The sequence below is a fragment of the Myodes glareolus genome, chromosome 12 (assembly GCF_982192425.1).
Source record: "Myodes glareolus chromosome 12, mMyoGla1.1, whole genome shotgun sequence".
NCBI lineage: Eukaryota > Metazoa > Chordata > Mammalia > Rodentia > Cricetidae > Myodes > Myodes glareolus.
This window is the reverse complement of record NC_142037.1, coordinates 17,138,683-17,156,730: the sequence shown is the minus strand read 5'-3', so window position 1 is coordinate 17,156,730 and position 18,048 is coordinate 17,138,683. Positions and strand designations below refer to the sequence as shown.

The following is an 18,048-nucleotide window of genomic DNA, read 5'->3' as shown; positions in this document are numbered from 1 at the left end:
AGTTTCCCATTGTGCATCAAGTATTTTCTTATGAAAGACCTATTGGCCCTCAAATTCTATTGTAATTCACTGCAGCAACTAATAAATTTCAGATTTAGACCCCATCCCCAATATCCTGAGAAACTTCAGTCATTGAAACTGAGCTATAGTAACTCTAAGGCCGTGGTTCTCACCCTTCCTGATGCTGAGACCCTTTAATACAGGTCCTCATGTTGTCATGAACCCCAACCATAAAAATATTTCATTGCTGCTTCACGACTGTAATTTTGCTACAGTTATAAATTGTAGTGTAAATATCTGATAAGCAGGCTATCTGACGTGTGACTCCTATGAAAGGGTCACGCATTCCCTTCCGAGGGGTCATGACCCATAGGTTGGGAACCACTGCTCTAAGGGTACGAGCACAACGTGGTTCTCTGATGAGTGGGCGCCCATTCCCGTAGACAGGCTGCGCTGATTCAGTGCCAGCTTAGGCATCAGCTGGGCTCTTTGCTACTCATCCCTTCCAGTCCACCTCGTCTGTTGGCCTAGGGTTGGCGGATGAGGGTAGCATGAGGAATAGAAGCTTCTGAAGGTTTTGGGGTTCTGCATTTTGAAGCCCGTTTAACTCCTTTTATCTTCCAATTGTTGATATTTAGGAATGTCTCTAGGTTTTTGGCAACTAGCTCCTTAATCTACCATCTCTTATCCCTAGATTTTTTGGCTGAATATCTTATTTTCCCTAAGAGAAAGGAATCATTTTGGTTTTGCTGAAATGCTAAATGGCCATTGTAAGCAAAAACAGTTATAGGAAGGCTCAAGTAAGCTAATGACCACCAGGTCACGCCGCGTCAGCTGGACAGGAAAGGACAAAGTGCTTGAGGGCGAGGGTCGCTTTGGTCTGGTCAAGAGTTCATAACAAGAGCGTTGGGTCTGTTCAAGAGTTCCTGTAACTAAATAAAACATTCACATCAAAACCTTATACTACTTAAACACTGGAGTCTATACTATAGCAGACATTGTAACCAACTTCATGAGCTGATGCTGTCACTGGGGATAAGTATAGAAAATGTGTCTGGGCCTCTTTCTTAAGCCCTGGAGAACCCAGTTTCCATTCACGGAGCCAGGAAAGTGGGCGCTAGGACCAGAAATAGCTCTGGCTCCCATTTGTCAAAGCCCCTGTGATCTACACAGGCTCCTAGAAAGATACATAGAAAAAGCGGAGTCTCTTTCTGTGCTATTTTTCACAAAATCACAGAATTTTGGTGGTCACAAGATATTCATGATGCTGCACTTCCCTTGGTTTCTTGCCAGATTTGGTCTTATTATTTGGAGCATTGTTAGCATCACAGTGAGTCCAAGCCAAAGGCTCATGGGAGCTCTTTCATGTAACCAGAGGAAATCAGAGTTCAGTGATGTCTCATAGTTGCCAAAGAGAAGGAACAAAACTTGGTTCTCAGTTGTCTTTGAATAAATTTCTTGTCACACCTTATGACAGCCACCTACCAGGACAACAGCCATGGCCTGGGCCGGGTTGTGGTGAAAGCACAGAAGTTGAACCATTTTTCTGGAGGACAATGAAGCCTTGCCAGAAGGGACATGAGATCAAGAAAGTTAACTGAAACACAAACCCACCCTACATTTAATTAAACACTTAGTCCCTGATCCTAAAACCATCTCTTGGGCAATTAACCCTGCTGGGTGAAGTTTTCCATCATTTGAGACATCTGATCTGGTGACTTAGAAACATAGGCAACAAAGATATTGTCAAAAAAACAATGGTCACAGAGGAAGAAGAACGAGTTACATGATTCGACCTCTGGATAAACAGGCTCCTCTGAGAAAGGTCAGTGCTTTGCCTCAGCCAGTAGCCTAATCCAAAACCAATGTGCTCCTTTTTACAGCAACCCTTGCTTCAGATGCCAAGCTATGTGCTATCCACTGGGTAGGATTTCCTGTCCCGCTGGTCTTATTTCTCTTCTTCTAGGGGCTATTCTCCAAGACAAACAGAGGGGAACTTCTGCGTCATGTAGAAATCCAAGCTTTTCACTTGTGACATTTTAACAAAATTTGTCCTCCAAAGGAGAGATAAGGAATGTAAACTGGCAAGGAGTTTTTATTATAAATTGTTATTATTATTACTATTTATTCAATAGTGACAAAATATAGAACATTGGTCCTAGAGCAGTGGTTCTTTGACAGGGTTTCTCTCTGTAGCTTTGGAGCCTGATCTGGTATTTGCTCTGTAGCCCAGACTGGCCTCAAACTCACAGAGATCCACATGCCTCTGCCCCCCCCCCCCCCCAGTGCTGTGATTAAAGGTGTGCGCCACCGCCGCCCAGCCTAGAGAGGTGGTTCTTAAGCTCTGGGCAACAGGAAGGTGTGGCAAAGTCCACTGAGCTATGGACGTCACTCAGCCCGATCTTTTAAAATTCTGCTCCAGTTCAGTGAGAGCACCGTGTCTTTGTCAAGTGTGAGCAGCCACTAGACTTTCCAGTGCATGAGAGAATCAGAGTCCCTTGCCCACGGGAGGTACATGTCCATGAATGCCACACTTCAGAAAACGTAAATGCCATATGCATACTTAGAAGTGCATATGACATACTTAGAAGTGACTGATAAGTTAGCTCTGTTATTTGTACAACATCCCTCCATTAGATTGCCTACATGTCACCCAAAACGCAAGAAGAGACTGTATGTTTCACGGAAGATGAAAGTTCTCTGAGAATCACTAAAATAAAGGGTTGTTGTTCGCTTGTGGTGAGCGAGATGTCAGGAGACCCTTAGTGGTTATGATATTTATTTTTTTCCTTATAAAGTGAAGAATTGTCTTTCCTATTGGCAGGTTGTAAGGTAAAGGGAGAATAAGTATAGAGCATCTGTAAGCTACACAGCACCAATGTAATTCCTAGAATTTTGTTAGGTCTAGACTGAGGAAGGAGGAATTTTGCTTGAAGCGGGAGAGATGTAATTTCAGTAAGGACAGAGCTCAGACTCAGGGGGAATGCTGGGAGCAGTTGCAGAGGAGAAGGAGTCTCACTTTTGGTGTTCTTTGATGTGAGGATGGTGCTCACTTCCTAGTGTTACAGCTGAAGACGGGAACCCAGGTTTCTCTGTTCCTTGATCCAAGTCAGTTATGATCTCCATTCCACTCTCTAGCCTTCCTTCTCAAATCAAAGAGTGTAAGTCCTTACAGTAGCTTGTAAGCAACCCCTTCCCACCTTCACTGCTGGCTTATTTTCCCTATCTGTGTCTCTGGTTCCTTCCCACCCATCCACCCACCCACCCGCATAGCTTATGTAAACAAGTTAAGTTCACACTGTTGTGTGTGTGCATGCGTGCGTGTATGTGCACGTGTGTAAACTAGAGGCAGATGTTGGATATCTTCCTCTATCATTCTCTGCTTTCTGAGCTAGGATCTTTCACAGAACCTGGAACTCATTGGTTAAACAAAACTCTCTAGCCTGGGAGTTCAGGGGTCCGCCTGTCTCTGCCTTTCCAGTACTAGGACAGCAGGCATGCGCTACTGTGCCTGGCTTTTTTTACGTGGGTTCTGGAGATCTGAACTCAAGTTTTCATATCTGCATGGTAAATCCTTTACAGACTGAGCCCTCTCTCCAGTTTCTCTTTGAAATTTGTTCCCTGGCTCTCTCTTTCATACAGCCCTCGCCTCCTGACAGTTCCTCACACACTCTGGAGAGCACTATGCCCCCTTTGCTTGGAAGTTTCATTCCTCCAGGGACCTGCAGGGCGCATTCTGCCATGCCAAATGCCACCTTTCCAACAAGACTCCTTCATTTAAAATCTCACACTGGTCCTTCCTACTTGGGACTTTTGTTTTACTTCTTGGATCTTGTTGTCACCTAGCATGCTTCCATTTCGGTTTCCTTTCCTTTAGACACAAGTGAGGTGTCCCCAATGGACCAAATCACTCAAGTAACAAAACACATTCAGTATCTTAAATGTCCTTGTGGATGGTAAATCTTATCATGGTTATCTCCATGGAGAGATAGATAATAAACCAACAGATATTTTTAGAAGGACAGGACTATAAATAATAGGTTTTTGGGGGTGGGTTGGAAAGGCCTCACATTTTAAGCAGGGATTGGGAGAAAGCTATACCTGTCCCTGGTGGGAAATGGCTCTAGGGAGAGAGCTGCACACTTAAAGACTCTGTTCTGAGAGATACTCAAGAGAAGGGAATGGGGGAGGGGCACTGTTGAAGAGTCAGTGACTGAGAAGAATAAGAAAGTTAACCCAGAGTCTCCTGGGGGAAGGAAGATATTCTGACCTCTGTCTGGGCATTTTTAGTTTAGGGACTCTTAGGCTCGAAAGCTGCAATGTGAGTACGGAGGAGCCTGTCCTCGGCCTCCTGGGAGGGATGACTCTCTGGGTATTTGGCTTGGGTATGGGGTAGGAGCCCTTCCTTGGTGAGGGAGGTGCTGGAAAGGAAACACCACAAAGTCCTGCTGGAATGGCTTTTCTGAGAGGAAAACCCTCCACATATGGAGATGCAGCCCGACAGAACAGCAGAGATCTTAAAAAGCACAGGTACTGGAACCACACAGATGATTCAAACTAGAATTGGGCTAAGCCGTATGATCTCGGGTAACCCCCTCCCAGCAAGATTTATTTTCCTTGTTTGCAAAACACAAAATGCTAACTAATCCCAGAAGGTCACCGTGAGCCTGAATACCTGAGCTGATGCAAGGCAGGCACTCAAAAGTGATGTTTGATGTAAGGGTGGTGTATGATAGCAGTTAGCCCTGGAAGGCATCGTACAGCCGCTTTCATTCAGGAAGAGGTCTTTTAGGACTGTGGTACCCCCGGGTTTATTCTCCATGTAAACTCTATCCACCGGCCTAGAATACCTTGTGGGGCTTGCTGCTGTGTGATAGGATCGGCCAGTCTGGGGCTTCCTGGAAGCCTTGCAAGTAGGAGCTTGAAAGAGGCTTCCAAAGAAAGGATCAAAAGAAAGTTGGCTTCAGAGAAGACAAAGGCCCTGCTAGCAGCTGTACCTCATTAATCCAGCACTGGGTGGCTGAAAGGAAGACGCCATTCAAAACTATTCTGGATCCTACTCCTAGATGCGCCTCATCTTTTCTAGCTCACAGAATAATGGGGTGCACCAGCTGGGGGTCTGGCAAACTTCAATTAATCACATCTCTCTCTTTTTTTTTTTGGAGGGGGAAGAGGGTCATTCATATCCACCTGTCACAGTCTGCCAAATCATTTTTCTTAGGTTCACTCACTTTTGAAGTTAGAATATAATTAAAAGGAAACTTTAAGTCATATGGATTTGAGAGTGATGTCTGCTATTCTACACCTAGGGGACATCGGACCAGTAGATCAGAACAAGTTAACTCATTAAAGAGCCCTGTAAACCAAGGGGGATTAGGGAAATTGGCCACCACCTCACTGGGTGGGGACACACTGCTGTTTTAGTGAGAAGTTTCAAAGTCAAAGAAACTGAAAGCAATAAATAGCCCGAGTTGCTCGACTTTACGAACTTTTCCTATAACAAAAGCAAAAGCGGTGAACATGAGCTTCCCTGCTTCACTGTTCAGCCTCAGGTCTGTCTCTTCTGGCTCTGAGCCTCTACAGTGGGTGGCTTTGGGGGGTCTGAAGATGCCCCCCAGGTTTGAGTATCCCTTCCTGTCTCCAGATCCTTTGCTTTCTTCACTGTCCACACAAGGACCCTCCTGCACCTACAGTTCTCTGAGTGAGTGGAGCCTGCCCCACCGCAGTCCCCCATCGGGCCTCCCCAGAGCCCCTTCTTGACCTTGGAAAACAAACTGAGCTTCAAAATAGCAGGGCATCAAAATAGCAGGGCAGAGAGCACAGGCTAATGAGCTGTGACTACTGGTGCTTGTCACTAGGCTAAGATTAGCTTATCGCTGTACTTGTTTAATGGAGTTTGCTGAACAGTATACCCCCGGCTTAGGGCAATATCCACTACCAGACTGCAATAACTGGCCACTTCTACCAAGTAGAAACCACTGTCTTTTTTAATAACAAGAAATTGTTGAATTTAGATGTCAACTTCAATGACACTAAAAGACACCTTTTGTGTAGAGCACACTCAACACTTTTAGCCCGGCTGCATTAGAACAGCTAGGAACCCGGGTTCTGAAGGCGCATAGGGACTTCCCACAAACTTTTAAGTGTCTCTTGGCTGGAAGTCCCACAGACTCACTTAATTCTCATTCTTGGATCTGGTCTCACTGGGACCCACACTGCTTTCTCCTTATTTCTCTCTAGTAGCGGCTTCCATCTACAGTTTGAACAAGTAGACCTGAGTTTGCACACCTTCCTTCCACAGAGGACTGTGATCACATATTTGTAGTGAATGGCCACTTATCCAGGCTCCGCATCCAGGACTCTGATTCAGTCTATGCTCTCCCAGGAGCAGGCGTTTGACCTATGGAAGGTCAGCATTATTTAAATCTGGAGCCCCTGCTACAGGATCACCCGGGCTCAGATTCGTCCTGACCCTGCTGAAGCTGTCCTACTTTGGTTTCTACAGCTGGACTTGATTCCATGGAGAAGGCACAATTCTCTTAGGTTCTTCTGAGCACACAGGTAATTTTAAATCCCCCAATTCTACCTTTTTATAGGTGCCCCAGCTCCTATGGAGAAGCTAACCATAGCTCACCTCTTCTATACATCTTCCTTGACAGTACTGGACCGCCGGGCTTATCCATATTATTCTTTTCACATTTCCTTGTACTTCCACCTAAGTAGAAGATCCCTTAGCCCCAAATCCAGACAAATAAACAACTTACTTGGTTCCACAATCACTTGGGTTCCTTGTCCAAAGACGAGCTTGTCTGTTGCACAGCCACTGAGGCCATTCCAAAAACCTCCATGGCTCTTCCCCAACTTCTTTCTGTTGACTTCATGGCTGGAGGGTTTTCATGCTTCTGTACTTTAAACATGGCACTAGCCGCTCATCCAGATGGCTCATCATGACTTCACAAATGTGTGTGAGGACAGGTTTGCCTATAGGAGCTTGTTGCTTGAGAACCAAGTGGGAACAACATATTCCACAGTGAACGTTTCTGGCACAGAACACATGACATTCTCTTAGCTGAGCTTTCTGCTGCTTAAAACTGTTCCCATTTCTTAGACCCACAAATAAACTGCTTTTCTCAAACATCCAGCACTATCAGGTCTTGGATCCAGGACTGCTCCAGAGAGGAGACTTCTACATCTTGTGTGGCTTTAAGGTCAGAGAACACATCACACAGAAAAGGAGAGGGAGAAGGGGCATGAAGTGCCAGTTAGTTCCTCCATATAAAACTTCAGAGTTCCTAAGTGTGGCTGGCAAATTGGCCTACTGACAAATCAACCTCCCCTCAAGGCCACCTTCCCAAACTGCAAAAAAAAGGGGGTGGGGGGGGACTTGGGCAAATTTCTCCAGGGACCCGACTTCCCAAATTCCCCATGGAACGGCTCATTTAGCTCACCGAGTGTTGCAGAACCGACAGGAAAGCAAGACAAGGGTACGTGTTTAACAAAGCCCTTTCGTCTTCCTCAGTCGCCATGTAAGGAAATGACGAGATAACGTTTTTACCCGGTAAACAGGCAGAGGCCAGCAGTTGGGGTCATCTCGTGTCCAGTCAACTTCCTGACATTTTCCCAGGCTTCCAAACAAGGAGGACAGGCTGTCCCACCGGGTTTATCCTCCGTGGCACCTGACAGGCAGGGCACTTCCCAGGGAGATGATTCTGCACCCTTGCAGTTTTTGTACAGGTCCCCAGTGGGGTTTGTAACACTGTGCCCGTATCCCTCCAATCACGGTGTTGCAGAGCTTTACAGAAACCTTCCCTGGGCTCGGCATCATGTGAGTCTGAGAACCCCCAGCCAGATGTCTTCTGCAAGTCAAACCACAGCAAGATCAAAGGATTCGGCAGTTAGTTCAGGCCCGACTTGCCTGGGCACTACTGTCTAATGCTCACTGCCCTGCTGGCTGGAGACCCTGAGGGTCAGAGTGGACTGTTAGAAATTGTCAAGTTCACTCCTATCCATACTTTTTGTCCAGTCTTCTCTCAGATGGTTTCCCACGGAGGAGCGTGTTAGCTGTCTGAAAGTCTCCCGTGTGTTCTACATGCTGTGGGTTAGGCAGAGAATGTTTGTGGCCAATATAATTTTTCCTCTCTCCCGCTAAGCCTCAGAACCACCTTTGCCGGCCTACTTTTCACTTGAATAGTGTTATACGGTCCACAAAAAGGCTTTCAAGTAAATTAAAAATTTTATCCTCTCCATTGACCTCCCAGTTGCTTAATTTGGAGCCAGTTGCCCATATGGCGCTTTGCGTGAGTTAGAAATGACAGCCTGCTGGGCTAGCAGAGGCGGCACCATAGCTTCCAGCTTGGCAAAGAGAACTCTCTTTTGTGGGCTTTATAAAAGGTATTCATTTCTCCAACTGGTGCTGTCCAGTACTAGGGCCTCATACAGTCTAGTTAGGTCTTCTGGCCCAGTGCCCTCGATCAGGGCACAACCAGAGCAAGCAGAGACAGTAACTCTGCCTGAATACAATAGATACATTTTAGTTATACAGATATTTGACTTCTGCTTTGGGCTGAGTTATGCCCTTAGGGTCTTTCCTAGAGGCCTCCGATGCTAATCTTGTTTGTTTTTGATCATTGTGAGGATGGCTGTTGAGACATGGCAACAAAGAGGTTCTTTTTTTTTCAGATTTTTTTTTATTAATTTTACTGAGTTGTACATTTTTTCTGCTCCCCTCCCCTTCAGACCTCTCCTATGGTCCCCATGCTCCCAATTTACCCAGGAGATCTTGTCTTTTTCTACTTCCCGTGTACATTAGATCCATGTATGTCTCTCTTAGGGTCCTCTTCGTTTAGGTTCTCTGGGATTATGATTTATAGGCTGGCTTTCTTTGCTTTATGTCTAAAAACTACTTATGAATGAGTAGATATGATATTTGTATTTCTGGGTCTGGGTTAACTCACTTACTATGATGTTTTCTAGATCCATCCAAATGTCCACACATTTCAAGATGTCATTATTTTTTTCTGCTGTGTAGTACTCCATTGTGTAATGTACCACATTTTCCTTATCCAGTCTTCGGTAGAGAGGCATTTAGGTTGTTTCCAGGTTCTGGCTATGATAAACAATGCTGCTATGAACATAGTTGAGCAGATGGCCTTGTGGTATGATTGAGCATCCTTTGAATATATACCCAAAAGTGATATTACTGGGTCTTGAGGAAGGTTGTTTCCTAATTTTCTGAGAAATCGCCACACTGGCATCCAAAGGGGCTGGACCAGCTTGCATTCCCACCAGCAATGCAGAAGTGTTCCCTTTACCCCACAACCTCTCCAGAATAAGTTGTCATCAGTGTTTTTGATCTTGGCCATTCTTACAGGATGTAGTCTCAGAGTTGTTTTGATTTCCGTTTCTCTGATGACTAATGATGTTGAACATTTTCTTAACTGTCTTTCAGCCATTTTAGATTCCTCTGTTGAGAGTTCTCTTTTTAGGTCTATATTCCATTTTTTTAAAATGGATTATTTGTTCTTTTGATGACCAATTTTTTGGGTTCTTTGTATATATTGGAAATCAGCCCTCTGTCTGATGTGGGATTAGTGAAAATCTTTTCCCATTCTGTAGGCTGTTGTTTTGTCTTGTTGACTGTGTCCTTTGCTTTACAGAAGCTTTTCTGTTTCAGGAGGTCACATTTATTAATTGTTTCTCTCAGTGCCTGTGCTACAGGGGTTATATTTAGGAAGTGACCTTCTGTGCCAATTCATTCAAGTATACTTCCCACTTTATCTTCTATGAGGTTCAGTATGGCTAGCTTTATTTTGAGGTCTTTGATCCATTTGGACTTGAGTTTTGTGCATGGTGATAGATATAGATCTATTATCATTCTTCTACATGTTGATATCCCGTTATGCCAGCACCATTTGTTAAATATACTTTCTTTTTTCCATTTGATATTTTTTGCTTCTTTGTCAAAGATCAGGTGTTTCTAGGTGTATGGATTAATATCTGGGTCTTTGATTCAGTTCCATTGGTCCTCCTGTTTGTTTTTATGCCAATCCCAGGCTGTTTTCAGTACTGTAGCTCTATAGTAGAATTTGAAGTCAGGGATTGTGATGCCTCCAGAAGTTCCTTTATTGTACAGGATTGTTTTGGCTATCCTGGGTTTTTTGCTTTTCCAAGTGAAGTTGAGTACCGTTCTTCAAGGTCTGTGAAGAATTTTGCTGGGTATTGTATTGATTTCCCTTTTTTTTTTTTTACTATGTTAATTCTACCTACCTAAGAGCATGGGAGATCTTTTCACTTTTTGGTGTTTTCTTCAATTTCTTTCTTCAGAGATTTAAAATTCTTGTCATACGGGTCTTCCACTTATTTGGTTAGAGTTACTCCGAGATATCTTATGTTATTTGTGGCTATTGTGAAGGGTAATGTTTCTCTGATTTCTTTCTCAACCCATTTACATCATCTGTGTAAAGGAGGACTTTTGATTTTTTTGAGTTAATCTTGTTATCCTGCTACATTACTAAAAGTGTTTATGAGTTGTAGAAGTTCCTTGATAGAATTTTTAGGGTTGCTTATGTAAACTATCATATCATCAGCAAATAGTGAGAGTTTGACTTCTTCTTTTCTGATATGTATTCCCTTGATCTCCTTTTGTTGTCTTATTGCTCTAGGTAGGATCTAAAGAACTATATTGAATAGATATGGAGAGAGTGGACAACCTTTTCTTGTTCCTGATTTCAGTGGGATTGCCGTGAGTCTCTCTCCATTTAGTTTGATGTTGGCTTGCTGTATATTGCCTTTATTATGTTTAGGTATGTTTCTTGTATCCCTGCTCTCTCCAAGACCTTTATCATGAAGGGATGTTGTATTTTGTCAAAAACTTTTTCAGCATCTAATGAGATGATCATGTGATTTTTATTTTTCAGTTTGTTTATGTGGTGGATTACATTGACAGATTTTTGTATGTTGAATCATCCCTGCATCTCTAGGAAGAACGTGACTTGATCATGGTGGATGATGTTTTTGGTGTGTTCTTGTATTTGATTTACTAGTATTTTGTTGAGTATTTTTGCATCAATGTTCATGAGTGAGGTTGGTCTGTAATTCTCTTTCTTAGTAATGTCTCTCTGTGGTTTGGGTATCAGGGTAATTGTAGCCTCATAAAAAGAATTTGGTAATGTTCCTTTTGTTTCTATTATGTGGAATAATTTGAACAGTATTGGTATTAGTTCTTCTTTGAAAATCTTGTAGAATTCTGAGCTGAAACCATCTAGTCCTGGGCTTTTTTTGGTTGGGAGACTTTTGATGACTGTTTTTATTTCTTTAGCATCATGGGCCTATTTAATTTGCTTATCTGGCCTTGATTTAATTTTGGTAAGTTATATTTAAACAGAAAGTTGTCCATTTCTTTTACGTTTTCCAATTTTGTAGAGTACAGGTTTTCAAAATATGACCTAATAATTCTCTTTATTTCCTCCATGTCTGTTGTTATGTCCCAATTTTCATTTCTGATTTTGTTAATTTGAATATTCTCTCTCTGACTTTTGGTTAGTATGGATAAAGGTTTGTCAATTTTGTTGATTTTCTTAAAGAACCAACCCTTTGTCTCATTGATTCTTTGTATTTTTTTTGTTTCTATTTTGTTGATTTTGGCTCTCAATTTGATTATTTCCTGCCGTCTAGTTCTCCTGGGTGAGTTTGCTTTTTTTTTTTTTTTTGTTCTATAGTTTTCAAATGTTCTGTTAACTCATGAGTGTGGGATTTTTCCAGCTTCTTTATGTAGCATTTAATGCCTTAACACTGCTTTCATTGTGTCCCACAAATTTGAATATGTTGTGTGGTCATTTTCATTGTATTTTAGGAAGTCTTTAATTTCTCCTTTTATTTCTTTCTTGACCCATTCAGGTGAGCATTTTTTAATTTCCATGTGTTTGTGGGCTTTCTGGAATTATTGTTGCTGTTGAATTCTAATTTTAATTCATGGTGATCTGATAAGATACATGGGGTCATTCCAATTTTTTTTTTGTATTTGTTGAGTTTTGTTTTGTTACCTACTATGCGGTCAGTTTTTGAGAAGGTTCCACGAGATGCTGAGAAGAAGGTATATTCTTTTCTGTTTGGATGGAATATTCTATAGATGTCTGTTAAGTCCATTTAGTTCCCTTAATTCTTTGTTAATTTTTTTTTTTGTCTGACAGACCTGTCTAGTGGTGAGAGTAGAGTGTTGACGTCTCCCACTATTAATGTGTGGGGTTTAATGTAAGTTAAGCTTTAGAAGTGTTTCTTTTACATATGAAGGTGTCTTGTATTTGGAGCATAGATGTTCAGTATTGAGATTTCCTCTTGATGAATTTTTCCTGTGACTAATATGAAATGTCCTTCTTTGTCTCTTTTGATTGATTTTAGTTTGAAGTCTATTTTGTTAAATATTAGGATATCTATACCAGCTTGTCTCAGGTCTGTTTGATTGGAAATTTTTTTTCAACCCTTTACTCTGTGGCAATGTCTGTCTTTGAGGTTGAGGTGTGTTTCTTTTACTCAGCAGAAGGATGAATTCTGTTTTTGTATCCAATCTGTTAGCTTGTGTCTTTTTATAGGTGGGTTGAGTCCATTTATATTAAGGGATATTAAGTGATTGCTATCTTTTGTTAATTTAGTTTTCATTGTTGATGATGTTATTTTGTGTGTTTTTCCTTTCTTTGGGATTTGCTGCTGTGAGATCATCAATTGTCTGTGTTTTTGTTGATGTAGCCAACTTCCTTGGATTGGAGTTTTTCTTCTAGTACTTTCTGTAGGGCTGGGTTTGTGACTAGGTATTGGTTAAATCTAGTTCTGTCATGGAAATCTTGTTTTGTCCTTCTATGGTGATGGAAGTTTTGCTGGGTATAGTAGTCTGAGCTGGCATCCATGGTCTCTTAATGTCTGCACAATGCTTGACCAGGACCTTCTGGCTTTCATTGTTTCCATTGAGACATCAGATGTAATTCTGATAGGTCTGTATATGCGACTTGGCCCTTTACTTGCGGCTCTTCACACTCTTTCTTTATTCTCTATGTTTAGTAGTTTGATTATTACGTGCTGAGGGGACTTTTATTTTTGATCCAGTCTATTTGGTGTTATGTAAACTTTTTGTATCTTAGACATATCTTTCTTTAGGTTGGGAAAGTTTTCTTCTATGATTTTGTTAAATATATTTTATGTGCTTTTGAGTTAAACTTCTCCTTCTTCTATACCTAGTCTTCTTAATTTTGGTCTTTTCATGGTGTTCCATATTTCCTGGATATTTTGTGTTAAGCTTTTGTTAGGTTTAATTTTTTTCTTTGACCGATGAGTTTATTTCCTCTATTGTATCTTCAGCGCTTGGGAATCTCTTTCATCTCTTATATTCTGCTGTTTATGCTTGCAGGACAGTGGTTCCTGAACATTTTCTCATGATTTCTGTTTCTATAATTCCCTCCGCTTGTGCTTTCTTTATCATCTCTCTTTCAGTTTTCAAATCTTGAATAGTTTCTTTCATATGTTTAATTGCTTTTTCTTGGTTTTCCCTAAGGGATTTGTTGATGTCTTCCAATATCTTGTTTGTCTTTTTCTCCATTTCTTTGAGGGAACTTCTCATTTCCTCAAACATTCTTCTAAAGTTACTTTTTAGGTCATTTTCTTCTGTTTCATCTATATTTGGCTGTTCAAGTCTTGTTGTTATGGGTCACTAGTTTACTGGTGTTGTGTTGGTCTTTGTGGTGTTGCACATGTTCTTACCTTGTCTACCCATCTTTTTCTCTGATTGGTATAGTTGAGGCTGTCTGTGACTCTGGTGATCAATCTTCCAGGCGCCAGTAGATCCAAGGCTCAGATTGTTGCTATTCGTGGTGTAGTCAGGACCATGGGTCAATCTGTGTTCCTGGAGGTCACTCGGTCTCCTGGGGTTTGCTCTGTAATACCAGGGGTCGTTCTGGCCTGCTCCCACAGAGATTGAATGCTTGGGGCTCTTTATGCTGAGGTTGCTGCCTTGGGCCTGCTCTGGCAGATATCCTGGCTCAGGCCTACTTTTTCACTGCTTCTAGATTCATACCCTGGATCCACAGAGGTCTCTGGTTTTGGCCTATTCCCTCGGAGGTCACAGACTTGCATCCAGACCTGCAGAGCTCCTGGTTCAGGCCTTACAAGAGGTTCTTCGTAAGTGACTTGGTTAAATGTTGAGTAACGTGCATGTGTGAGTGTTGTGCTTACTGATTATCAAAAAAGATTAGGATTGAAAAAAATATTGATATTCACTCCCTGGAGGTCTTATAGGAGTCCATGACTTAATTTAGATGTTGCTATTTTACTTGTGGTCTTTTAATGACCCCGTCCACCTAGATGCAATGGCCACATGCAGAGGTCCAGAGCACCTCTGTAACTCAGATCCTTGACTGTAACTCCTGTTGAGGGTTAGTCTTTGAAATGTCCAGAGGTGGATGGGCAATGTGCTGAAGAACTAATCAAGCTGGCTAATATGCCTTGCACAGACTCTTCCTAGTATTGGTGTAAACTTTACCAAGAAGCAGCCATGAGAAACTGCTCTGAGTGAGACTATTGCGGGAAAGGAAAAGTCGGTACCCCCCATGAGGATGCAGCTGTTAGAGTTCCCAGATCTTCACTCCCTTCCTCCACAGATGTGCACATCCAGATTTGATAGCGCATGATCTGCTATAGGTGTGATGTACCCCTACTCTCTTGACATTGGTGTTTTAGATGCGAATGACAGTATTTCGGTTCCAAGCAGGGACTCCTCATTGTGGATTTCTGCCAGCGTTCTATGATGTAGAAATTTGTTGCTGCTTCTGCCTGGGTCCTTTTATATCATACAGAATAGACTTGAACACAATTCATGTCTTGAAGCCAAGTTCAGCTGGTCTGCTGCAATGGAAGACATTAAACAACTGAAAATTTAGAGACATTGACTACAGAACATAGTCACAACAGAAATAGCTGAGTGCTACAGATTGAGAGTAAAGAACTTCTACCTGCAAGCTAAGCCCCTACACTGAACTCAAAGTCTCAGGAAACTAACCATTTGGATACTGCAGGAGAAAAGCAACTGACCCTGACCTCAGATACCAGCCTTGCAAAAAGAAACAACAGAGTCTTCCATTTCAAACACAGTTTATCTGAGAAATCATCCAATTTCTCCATTCTGCCCTTAAGGAAACCCTCCATCCCTTTCCCTACAGTACCCTAGCTTGAAGCATGGAGTCTACATTCTCTAGATCTCTGGTCATTGTGTTTCTGGGTCATGTGTCCACATCGTTGCTATCTCTCTGGCATTAACTAAATGTTTGGGGTTTAGCTGTCATCTAAACTCCCATCCTTTATGTCTTCCAACACATTTAATTCTTATATATAATTTTTTAGTCATCGACACCAAAGACCAAGTAAGGCTTCCCAGATGGTTCCAGCCTCACCAGACCCCTTCCCTCACAGGACTTCTAGCCTATCCCCCAGCTCTGGTTTCTCATCTCTCCTTCCTTTAGAAGGTCACTCTACTCTTAAAACTAAGGCTGAATGTTGGCCAGCCATTATGCCACCCAGGACCTCACCCCACCTGGGGTCAGGGTTTCTAGCTCCTCATTGCCATGTGATAGGGGTAAGAGTTTTGTCTTAACTCTGTCAGCAGGAGTGGTAAGCTCACTGTCTTATTCTAACGCTATCTCCAGCACCTGAGAGGGCTGTCTTTGCCACTCCCAGTTCTATGCTTAACACAGGTCATTCCACTGCTCAGCACACAGTAGGTCAGGGGCACCCTGGGATGTCCCTTGTTTCAGGCCTCAGGGAATTTGATTCCTTGGGAACTTTCTTCTGATGACACTTCCATCTCTGGGGGACATTTCAGAACAGGAATGAGCCCTGGCTCATTTAGAACTACAAAAATAGGCAGTAGCTCCTCAATTCCCAAAGACAGTCCTTTGGATTGTCCTCTAAAAGGTTTCAAACGGCCTTCAAGTCAGATCTTGGGCTGGTCCCAATATGTCCCTTGACAACCCAAACCTCTGGCCTAAATTTGATTTGCTTTAACCTTTCCTTTGTAGGACCTTGACAAAACTCCTCCCGCGAAGCCGGAAACAGAGGTTCCCTGTCTTCAAGCCTCCTTCAATCCCCACTCCTGTCCTTCCCTTTGTTTCTCTGTCTGTTCTACATGTCAGGTTTTATTAGGTCCAGCTTACAAACCTAATTCTCTCAGATCCCGATTAAGCAGGTGAGCCCCTCCTGATTAAACTCCATCGGGGCTGCCCCCAACTCCGCTTTTCCACACATTCCTCCCTTCTCCCATACTTTCGTTCCCACAGTCTACTCACCACAGCCCTCTGCCTCTCTCTGGATCCCTAAAGCTTGCCCTCTCTGTATCTCAGGGACAGCAAGCACTTAGAGTCCTTTGATACAAACGGTCCCTTTGGAGTCGGGGACGTCTCCTTCCTGAAGGACTCTGACACATGGGTCTGAGGAGAAATATTTAGAAGGCATTTGACAATGTGTCTGGCTAGCCAAAGGGTGGTAGTAGGTTTTTAAGGGCACATGTTAAACATACTCTTAACAATCCACAGCTACAGGCTGTTTTGTGCATGCATGCCGATATTGTTTGCTTCTATTTTAGAGGCAGAGTCTCACTAGGTAGCCCAAGCTGGAATTCACTTCGTAGCCCAGGCTAGCCTTGAGCTCATGGTGATCCTGCTTCCTCGGCCTGCATACTGTTGGGACTACAGGTATGAGCCACCATGACTGGCTTGTGGCAGTACTACTTTTGCTAATACAACCAAAATGTGTCAAGAGATAGTTTCTTGAATGTTAGAACCTGGAGTTGAAAAACATGCTAGTGAATTTATTGTATTATGCTATATTTAAACGTTTATTCTTCTGAGATTTAGATGGAACGCCTGCCCAGGGATGGCTTTGTGACACCATCCATCATTCATCAGGGAAACAACTGCTTCACTGAGTAAAGCAACTTCATGGTTACACTGAATTATATAGTATGAAAATATAGCCGTAATTAAGGCCACCACCACCACCAGTAACTCTTCTGTTTTCATGTGCATGTGGTATACATGTGTGTATACCTGTTTGCATGTGTGTAGGTATATTTGTGCACACTCATGTCCATGCATACAGAAGCACAAGGTTAAGGTCTAAAATTACCCTTAATTTCTCTTCCATCTCTGGCTGAAGCAGGTTCTCAAGCAAAGTCTGAGCTCACTGACATGGCTAATCTCGCCAGCCAGCTTGCCCGGAGGATCCCTCCCATCCCTGCCTTCCAAAGCTGGAATTGCAGGCGGCTGTCACGATGGCCAAACATTCACGGGGGTTCTGAGGATCCAAACTCCAGTCCTCACATTGGCACAGCAGCCGCTTTAACTGCTGTGCCGTCTCCCAGCCTCCAGTCGCTAGCTTCCCCTAACTGATGCTATGCTGCTGTTTTCACCGAATGCAAACATTCTCTCATGGAGTGGGAATCAGGAGACTCCGCAGCTAACCGACTAAGCTTAGAAGGTGCGGGGAGTTCGTAGTTTACCAGGCTCCTCCTTAAGACTCTATGAGCTGCAAACTTTCGCTGGGGAGAGATGAGTCTGCTGGACTCGACTGCAAGTCTTCTAGCAAGCTCTGTGGTGCAGCTTTTGTGAGTTATCGCCAATGCTCATGTGCCTTTTGCTCATCACATTTTTGGTGATGCAGTTGCCTTTCAGTTGCCGATGTGCTTGGAGCCCCTCTCCCAGGCTGCATCAGCAACTCCAACACACCCACTGATTCATCAAGCTAGGCTTGGAACCATTTCCTTGATCTGTCGTTTGCGCCCTATCTGGGGCCAATAGATCTGAACAGGAAAAGTCATACAACATGTGACCAGCTCAGCTTATTCATTTTAAAGAAAATGTCTCAATTTTGAATTGCCATGGCTGCCAATCACTCGAATAAAACTGTTTCATGAAAACAGTGTTTCTGTTTACTATGGTTGGGGTTTAAATCATGTTGCAAAATGATTTACGTATACATCCAATTTTGTCATACAGAACACCAAGAAGATATAGT

General features: G+C 42.9%; 1 gene segment (V, D, J or C); it reads right to left on the bottom strand.

The window, feature by feature from the left end:
• Nucleotides 1-18,048, bottom strand: part of LOC148120162 (T-cell receptor alpha chain constant-like) — a 296,690-nt gene that overhangs the window by 87,105 nt on the left and 191,537 nt on the right.